This window comes from Tupaia chinensis, unplaced genomic scaffold, assembly GCF_000334495.1.
Source record: "Tupaia chinensis unplaced genomic scaffold, TupChi_1.0 Scaffold000473_1, whole genome shotgun sequence".
Taxonomy (NCBI): domain Eukaryota; kingdom Metazoa; phylum Chordata; class Mammalia; order Scandentia; family Tupaiidae; genus Tupaia; species Tupaia belangeri.
In genome coordinates, this window is record NW_006159982.1 from 362,147 (window position 1) to 372,691 (window position 10,545).

Consider the following 10,545-nt stretch of genomic DNA (forward strand, 5'->3'; position numbering starts at 1 on the left):
TGTGCTTGGACCTTGGACTTACCAGCTGTAATTCAAGTGATCTGTTTTGATTAGTAACCATGTCCCATGTGAGCCCATAGCCCGTGTGCTCATTTGGCCTTTCCGAATCTTAGACAAATGTGTTCACACAGTCGTAGAAACTTTTGAAAACTATTCTGATCCAGGTAATGGGAAAAAAACACAACCCTTAAAATGTTAAGGTGTTCTGTTGAGTCTATTCAATAGTCCATTGTGATTGATCACTTGTTAAATCTCATATCTACTCAAATGATATTTTTAAAAAAAGTGACAAGAAAAATGAGAAAAGGATTCATGATAATATTGTCACAAATTTGCCTAATGCCATCTACATTAGCTTCTCACAATATTGCTTAACTAGATATTTTTGAACAAGTCAGACTTTTAGATAGGTTTTTTGGGGTTCTGTAGGGGACTAAAGGACATTTGTGCCTGCCAGAGAGACAGAGAGACAGAGACAGAGGAGAAAGTACCCCTCGGGGGAATGACCACACTGCAATTCCTTATCCTCCATCTCTCTCTGCTTTCAGCATTTGAGGCATACACACAGATGTGCCCAGCATGTTTCTCAAGCCCCTGGGTCTGGGACTTAAACCACATAGTTAGCTTTCTGAAAGCTGGCTCCCTTAACCACCACACTACAGAGCCAACTCTAGATAGACTTTTATTACTTGTGACTATTAAATTCAATTGTTGTGTTTAAGGCCAGAAAAAAAAATTATTTTCTTTTAGTGACTTTCAATTTCTATAATGAAAGAAGAATTTGATGGTATGCATAGTCAAAGGCATGATCATCTAAAAGCTCAGAATGGGTTCCTTTTTCAGAGAAAACAGCCTAATCACTTTTCTTTGAAATACAGAATAGAGTAGAAGAGGATTGTATCCAGAAAGAGATGAAATGACTCAGCATTCCAAAGACACCTCAGATAATCCACATAATGGTGAACCCCCAGAGGACAATGGGTAGAAACAGAGTGGGGGAGGTCGTGACTACAAAGTACATTATGAATTGCTCATACTTTATTCTTACTCCACTTACATGCCTAATTCTAAATATTTATTTTAGTTTTTAACCTATCCCATGATCACTTGATCAGTTTGGGTGATCTTTGCTTTGAGAAAGCCTATGAGCAATGGTATTTATGAACTTTTCTTCATCACTAGTCAGTAGGACATAGGAATGCAGAATAGGGGCATGGTGAAGAAGATATAATCCTTGTTCTTAGGGAACATATAGTTAGAAAGAGTATGATATTTTGAACTATGAGTAGTTCATGTGCTATAAGAAATGCTAAATTTAGAAGAGTTGTCAGGACCAGTGGATGGCATATTGGTTACATCACTGGACTCCCATGTAATCAACCATGGTTCGAGTCCTGGATCCGGTAGCTTGAGCCACATGCCAGGAATGTGTGCATGAGTGCCCAAAACCTTGAGATAAGAATGGAAGAGAAGGGATTGTGACATGGCCATCCCCCCCGTGGAGTGATTTCTTGCTTTCTGTCTCTCTAATTCTCTCTTTCTCTTCAGTGAGCACACACACCCTATAGCAAAAAAATCTGTGAAAAAAAATTTAGAAGAGTTGTCTATGTTATCCCAAGTGAAAAGCAGAAGGAAGCATTCATTACTATTTTGAGAAGCAGAAAGAGAGAGAAAAAAAGAGACAAAGTGTTATGGCATAATGTCTGCTGTCCATGTTCACCCATGAAACACAAATGTCCTGCCATCCAGAGAGCAGAGCAGCTGTGAAGATCGACTTCTGAGTCATGGTCACTGAAGTGGAAATATTTATACAAGTTCAAAGGCACTAAAGACCTTGATAATCATGTGCCCTGGTGAATGTCAAGACATAAGATGACATCACTGTAAACTGGGAAATCTGAGGAAGATTTCCTTTGGGGAGTAAGGAAGCTTTGGTGATAAATAAAGCTAATTCTTCCCTTTAAATAGTGTCTTTATCCAGGCCTGTCTCTGACCTTCATTGCCCATGACGACAGTTCATCTGTCTAATTCGACAAACCATCTCTTTAGAGAAACTGTGGTTTCTGCGATAATTGTAAAGTGATGAAACATCCTCTTATGAAAGTGGCAATTGGCTTTTCGGGAAGAGAGGAGAAGAAGGACTTCTGTGTGGAAACAGACAGGAACGATTAGGGCCCTTCAGCTGGGAAAGTCAAGAACTTGGAAAACCATGGTAGTAAATTTATAAAATATAATCTGGATAGGATAATATCACACTGATCAGTATTCCCAATAATACATGCTTTGTTGTCCTTCATAAAAGTACAAAGCAGCTTTCCCAAGATGAACTTTAAAAAAAAATACTAAATGAAAGCCAAAATTTAAAATTCCAAGAAATGATATAGGCTAAAGATATAAAGAGCTAGAAAAAAGAGTTTTAAACACTCTTATAGACTCTTTAAAAGGGAAGCCAGGGTTGGGACCAGTAGATGGCATAGTGGTTACATTACTGGATTCCCACGTGGCCAACCCCAGTTCAAGTCCTCGACCCAATGGCTTAAAACTCATGCTGGGTACATGTGCATGTGTGCCCAAAAGTCCTGAGAGGAGCATGGAGAAGAAGGGATTGCAGTGTAGCCATCCCCCCTGGGGAGTGATTTCTTGCTTTCTGTCTCTCTGTCTCTGTCTCTCTGGTCAGTGCACACACCTTATAACAAAAATCTCTCCAAAAAATAAAAAGGGATGCCAAGCTAATCAGCCCTATGTTCTTCATCTGTGAGGGCATGGTCATGGGCAGAAAAATGACATATTCCTTGCTAACAAACTCACTATATTCCAGACACCAACCAAATTTTAACTTTGATGATTTATATTAAATCGAACAAACATTTGCATGTTGGCCACTGTGTGAGGTACCATTTCTAAAGAGCTATTAGTCCGTTTTAATAGAAGAAATTTCTCGTGTTCTCATGTGAGTTTCACCTGGAGGCTGACAGACTCAGGAATGAAAAGGTAAGAACACAAAAGCAAAACGGGAGGTAACAAAGAAGAAGGGGATAGTGAGAGGGATCCCTGTTGTTTTATCTGGAAATATCACCCTGTTTGGGTAGTGTTTTATTTTTACAAATTGCTTTATGCGTATAGCCTTATTCTAGTTTTAGAATATCTCGATAAAGTTTGAAGACAGACATATAACCTCATTCACAGATAAGGAATCAGAACAAGTGTAGTTAGTTAAGCTCAAGGTCACCTAATGAATGAGTAGTCAGGTCAGATCTAGGTCTCTGCGTGGTTGCTGGCAGTACCTACCTGACTCTGTTGGCCAACTCTGACTTTAATACTTCCCTGTGCACAGAATCCAAGATGGCTCTGCTGTCTAATAACTCTGCACTTAGTATGCCATGTTCTAGTGAAGTGCAGTGTCATTTTGATGAACCTATGAGATGCATTGAAGCTTTTAGGAACAGTTGAGAGATCACAGACAAGATCACCTGTTTTGGCCACTAACTCTTCAATTCCCCAATACTGTGCCCCTGGCCCTCCCACCCTTTCCTCCTGCTCTACCGCCCATGGTGCATCTCAAAGAACATTCACATGTACAAAGGAGAATCACAGAGCCGTATGAAGAAGGCTCAGGCAAGTCCAAAACTCCAGGATATGTAACCGTTTTGAACATGCACTTTTGATAGTCTCTCCAGTTTAATTGGAAGAGTGAGATTTAGAACCAAGCAAAGTCATGTGAACATAGCACTGGAACTCAAAAATGAGTATGGACCTTCTCTCTATTTCTTCTCTTCCTGTTGGTCACTGTCACCTGGTCTAAAGGCAGGCCAGCTCTCATCTCAGCTGGCCAGCTCTACCTGAAGTCTAAGGAAGTCTGACAAAAACCCAGGTTAACTAACGCTTCAAATGCAAGTTTACCTTCACCAAACTCTCCCTCCTCCTTTTAAATGGAGATAATTTGTTTAAACTCCATGGTTCCTTCCAGTAGTCAGAAACACTGTGAGCTTTGACTTGGATTCCAGGAGAGAGACAATGTGTGGTGCTTTCATATATTATGGAATTTTTCTCTCCCACAAGTATATGGGTGGCAGAAGAAATCATTAAAAATGAATATGTATGTTATAACACAGTGCTCACCAAGGAAGAAGGCACCAGGTCCAGATCCAGTACTAGAAAGCAGTACTTTCTACTTATGGATAGTCTGAAAAAACAAAATATGCACGGCCTCTCAGAGGTCCATCTGGGACTGACTGACTTGGGGAAACCTCTCCTGAAGCACCACCACCGCTGCCTCCTTCCACCCAAAGCCCAGCTGTTCTTACACCTTGAGTACTCCTAACCTTTGTCCTACACAGCTGCCCTTTCTGTCTGACCAGGCAGCAGTCTTATCACAATAACCTTCACCCTGGCTGTCATTTCATACATGAGAGAAACATAGCAAAAACAACAGCACATAGAAAAACAAAGTCCGTGTTTTCCCCAGGGAGCAGACGGGAGTCAACCAGAAGCCCCATTCTCTATATGATCCCTCTCTCCTCCAAGAGAAACCAATTCCCAATCTCTTCAAATGGAATTACAGGTTCAGTCATGGGACTGGTGAGCCTTTTTGAGAGGTTTGCCCAAGGTAGTAATTTTGCAATCCAGCGTAGCTGAAGTAAGTATAGACCTGAGCTCCCCCAGTCCCTTCTCTCCCCTCCATCCAGGGCCAGGCCCCCACTCAGGTGAAAACACTTTGCATATAAACAAACTCCTCTCAAAGACACCTCAACCTTGACATTTCTTTCTCCTTTTCCAAACTTGCTTCCTTTTAAAACACCTCGAGCCTGCCGTGCTCCCACATGAGGCCCAATTATCAGAATAATAATTAACAGGCTCTCATTATTTAGGATCAAACAATGCCCCCCTAATGAAGCCAAGAATAGCCAATGTGATCCCTTAAAATGGGGCGTGAGCTTTCCTTAAACCTTGGGGCATCTAATCCACTGAAACCATTAGGCACCGAGCTGCCCATAACGGCCTGGATAACATTGAGTCAAGGACAGTTAATAGATGCCGGAGCACAGACCAAAGTGCTCCAAGCATGTCAGTCAAGACTAACCGGAGGCAAAAACATCAAAATGCAGGTTGGAGTTTTGACATTCCTGCAGGCTCTGAACGCCTCGCCAGTAAATTTTTAAAGTCAATATCCCCCTTATGCTCATGAACACTTTTCTGTCTGATGAGTAGGGCTAATGTGGATCTGATTGAACTGTGACTAAAGTAGGACTTTAAAGGCAGCTTTGAATGTGTGTGGGGCGGAAAGGGGTTTTTTTGTGTGTTTTGTGTGTGTGTGTTTTCTTTTTTTTTTTAAACCAGAAATGTCTGTGATAATAATGAAGACAGTGTACACAGATTATCACAGGCTGTGTCTTTCGACTTCAAGGTTATGTGATTAGAAAATTAGAAAAGCGACGAGATTAGAAAAACCACAGAACATTTTGAAAGAAAGCTTTTTTCACAAATTATCTGTGTGCGGGATTTACACAGAATCTGATAGATGGATCTTCTAATGTTTGGAAATGGATAAATGCAACAATGCAAATAGGAAGAACTGGCTTTGGAGCCTACTCCTGGCAGAAGTTCAAAACCCATATTAAGTATTCTAATTCGCTTAAAGCCTGTTACTTAAAGTTTTTAAAAAATTGCCACAGACATACATAAAACAAAATATAACCACTTATTAATGATAAAGGGGAAAATAACAATAAGGACCTGTTTCTCACACGCTTGACTTCCTCATACCCAGAATAAAACCTTCGCCTCTCTGTCCTTTCTTTTCTCTGAGGCTTGAGAACAGTAAATGGAACGATAGGCCTTGGGAACTCCAAGCGGAATCGGTTGGGTTGTGGACAGCATCCTGCAGGTGGTTTGAGATGTGACGGTCATTTTGGAACTCAAATCACAACCTTACTCTTCCTCTAACAAAGGGGAAAATGGAATGTTTCTGTATCAAACCCTTAGCTAGTCTACATAGACTTTCCACTGGCAATCCCACTGTTTGCATGTCTGATAACAATGGTGAATTTCTGAAAACATGTAAGCAGAAGGCTCGGTTGATGACAAGACTGCCAGAAGCTTGTTTGTGTCTTATGGCACTGTCTCAGGGTCCTTTCAGCACCTCGAAGATAGAATGTGATTGTCTTTCCTGAGCTGAATAATCAACAGGCCTCAAAAACGTCTGTGTTCATACGTAAAGACATAGGTGGTATGGATGCCGTAATGATCTTTTACCTATTTCATTGGAAATGAGTAAGTAGGATCCTGACATTTTTAGGGTTCTATTTACTGCCATGTGATTTCGGCCTCTCAGATATTAAAATATAAGTAGACCATCGATGTCCTTCTGGTCAGACTTGGACCTTCCAGATCTCTGCTGGGGATGTCAGCAAGGTTCAGGCATGAGGAACATCACATTGAAAGTCTAGAGAGGCCCCAAAGCACGTTTTCCTTAGTGCCTGATTGTTTACATCTATTACTATCTATTGATGATAACGTGTACGGTACCCTCAACTGGACTGGTGTGAAGTGTATTCGTGTTGGGAGAATTCACTTTCACTTTACAAGCTAAGTGATATACAAGCTAAGTGATTGTATAAAAGAAGCTAAAATAAAATTTAAAATGAAATCTATGAATTGCAACATTATCTAAATATTTTTAAAGTTTATGCATTTATTTGTTCCATTATATATATGTAGAGAGAGAGCAGCACAGAAGTATCCACACACCATGATTCACACCAGTCCCAGCCAGCCCGTATCATGGACATGCACGTTCGTGCCTGCTCTGCTCAGGGAGGTCCCAGGATGCAAACCCAAGGCCTTTCTCATGTTGCATTACCACTATACCCCCATTGGATTCATAAATTTTTGATTATTGTTTTAAACTCTGTATACATGTATACATACATACACATGTATACATATGTATACACATATACATACATATTTATGTATAAATAGAAAGATCTAATAATGTCTAAGTAAATATTCAGAGTCTCCTCCATGAAGATAGGAACTTTGTTTCATTTATTCTTTCAATCACATAATGTCTAAGTAAATATTCAGAGTCTCCTCTATGAAGATAGGAAAACTTTGTTTCATTTATTCTTTCGATAAATATTTATTGAGCACCTATATGCACTTAGGACATAATCAGTGAATAAAACAGACTAAGGTACTTATCCTATGCAGTTTACATTCTATCAGGGGGACAGCAACAGTAAATGCTAATAAAGTTAATGATATTATATGCTAGAAGATGGTAAGAGCTATGGGGGAAAATATTAGGAGAGTGTAGGTAGGATCAGAACTGGTGGGGAAGAGGGCTGGGGGGGGTGGTCTATGACACTGAGTGAGACCTGCAGGAGGAGTCTAAGTTAACCACATGTCTGTGGAAAAAAGAGCTTTCTCAGAAGCAGGAATAGCCTCTGCAAATGCCTGAGAATGTCTGGAGTGTTTTCAAAACAGAAAGGTGGCCCAGGAGGCTGGAATGAAGGGTTGGGGAGAAGGGACACTGACCAAGATTGGGAGGAGAGAAAAAAGAGCTCCAAGGCAGGAACCTGCAGTACTCAGTGATTTCTGTTCCATGAGTGAATGAATAAATGAATGAGTGAAAGAAATGCCACAGGTCGGAAGGTCCTTGGTCTCAGTTCACATGTGGTGTTTTGGATGGCTCCACAACTGGTATGTTATGATGGCATTCTTTGGAACATCAGTCCCTACAGATAGATATTCCAGGAGGAAGGGGTCCCAAAGCCAGTGAAGTTCTTCTCCATTTTGTAGATCCACATATTGTAGATTCAAAATTAATATGTAAAAGTCTCAGAGAAATTCTCTAGGAAATGACATGTTTCAACTTAACATTTGAGAAATTTTCAATCACAGAGCCCATTTCTTCCTCCCACTCCCATTTTCTTCCTATACCCCTTCCACTCCTTCAGCATAGTATCCTGCAAGGCGTTTGCTGGGTTGGTATCCAGCAGCCTCCACTCCCTGGCTCTGCCAACTCTGACCACTCTAAAGCCCAGAATTGCCCTTAAATAGGTAAGATTAAAAATAAAATAAAACAGATAAAATGAAACAAAATCTATGTGATTTCTGTCTACTGAACCTCATTTTGAGCAGGGATGTATGGAAAATAATCTTGGGTTGTGGAAGAACTTTAGGATTTTCACTTATTGGCCTTGTCACTTAACTATTAGCTGGGCAGTTACTAAGATTTTGATTTTTAATTTCCTTATCTAAATTACCCACCCCATAAGGTTGTTGCAAAAACTAAACAAGATATGGTAAAATGTTAGCTGAGTGTCTGTGAAATGGTATTTACTTCATAAAAGTTAGCTTCTTTGTTGTCTTCCACAATTCCTTCCACAAATTTGCAGATAGTAACCATATCTCCCTGAAGTCCTCTCTCCCTACTTTAAATATCCCTGGTTCTTTCTGAAACAGATATTGGCTGCAAACCGCAGACACTGCTGCAGTGAGCAAAGGCTGGGTAGCCCCCTGCAGCCTGGGCAAACCTGCTTTCTCAACATTCTAGGTACCCAAGAATGTGTGCTAATCCTGCCTAGAAGACAGACGTTTATAATAGTCAAAAATGTCCTGAAGATCTTCCAAGAGATAGCATCACAGTACTAGAAACACTGTGGAAACCCTCCCATGCCTTAGGTCATCATTAGAAAGACTTGCACCCAACATTTGTCAGATAATACTCCCTAAACATACAAATCTACACCTTAAAAATGAGAGACAGATCTACCAGCTGGAAAAGTGAGCGTTCACATTTTCCCTGGCAGTGAAAGATGTGTTTCCACTGAAAAAGTCAACTTCATTTTCTATTATCAATACTATTTGAGATCTTCTTAGTATCAAGAATCTCTGGCATTAAATAGTCTAAAATTTATTTTTATTTGACTTCACAAAGTCATAACGAACAATAGATTGAATTTTTTAAATTGTTTTTATCTATAGAGAGAAACAGCTACCCTCAATAAGGTCTTCAAGTTGAGGTTATCCTCAAGACTTAGAAGGCCTTGTAAAAAAAGAGGAAGAGACACCAGAGTTTCCTTTTCCAGCTATGTAAGGATATAGACAGTCCTGAAGTCAGCCAGGATCATGAGGGCACCTGTGGGGATGCCCAACATATTTAGGTAGACCCAGGAGATGAACCTGGAGTCTTTCCACATGGTTTCCAGCATTATGCAGTTATGCCCCTACTCCCCACACCAATGTGGCTGGGCCTGGATTTTTTAGCACATTTTTTTCTAAGTTCAGTGGATTTACTTTCTCTAGTAGGAAGTGAATAAAACATATGTGAAAAGCAGCAGCAGTTAAACTGAGTTGAATTCATTTGGTGTTTCCTTGACCTTTGGCTAGTGTAGTCAATTCTACTAGGGCCACTCCCTCTATAGTTGGCACAAAACTTGTCTCTCCCACTCATTTGCTTATTTATGTTTCTTAGAAATGTTACAGAGGTCTCATAGGTTCTTCTGCAGAGAATTGCTGTGGGCAGAAATTGTATCTTTGTTTATTCTGTCTTCAGAGTCCCAGTTTGCAGCATGGCACCGACTAGTAGAATGACTGCAGTACCAGTGTCACAAAAGATGTTGGAGATATGTGTCATTTTCATTCACGTCATATACCTTGCCTTGTTTGGAAACTAAATTTGAGATAAATAATATATGGGGTAATTGTTTTCTGTACATGCTTTTTTTACTGGAAAGACAGTGCCTTGGCCATTTGACCGTTAACTAGCCACTTCTCTCATACTGTTCATCTATCCCCCCAGGCCTAGCTAGAGAAGGCTGCCCATGCTCCAGAAATCCTAATGGTACAACATTAATTACCTCCCTGTCCCCTTTCTTGTTCTTTTACAAAGAAGGTTATCTCTCTCCTTTTTTTCTTTTAAGAGAGATTTTTGCTATAGGGTGCATGTGCTTGTCAGAGAGACAGAGAGAAACAGAGAGACAGAAAGAGAGAAATCACCCCCTAGGGGAGATAGCCACACCACAATCCCTTCTCCTCCATTCTCCTCTAGGGATTTTGGGCACGCATGTACAAGTGCCCAGTGTAAGTTTAAAGCCACCAGGTCCAGGACTCAAACCATGGTTGACTACATGAGAGTCCAGCAACATAACCATTATGCCATCTGCTGGTCCCACAAAGAAGGTTATTTCTAATACGTTTTATTGTTTTGTTTGTCTCCTGATTCATGCTAGAGCACATGTGAGAAATAGGAAGAGATGAGCACGTCACAAGGCCCAGTCACATGGCAATCCCCTTTCTCCAGTCCTTCATCCTGTCAGATATCGAGCACTCATGCACATGCCTGGTGTGTGTCAGGCTGACCAGGGTGGGTATTTGAATCACAGTTGCCTGTAAGATCTGGCTTCTCTTGAGCAGTGTATTATGGAAGTATCAAAGAATCAACTCTTTTATCCCTCTTTTATTAAGGAGAAGGGATGTGCTCATGCATTTCTTTTTTCTTTCTTTTATGCATTCATGCACGTTTACTGTGTAACATAT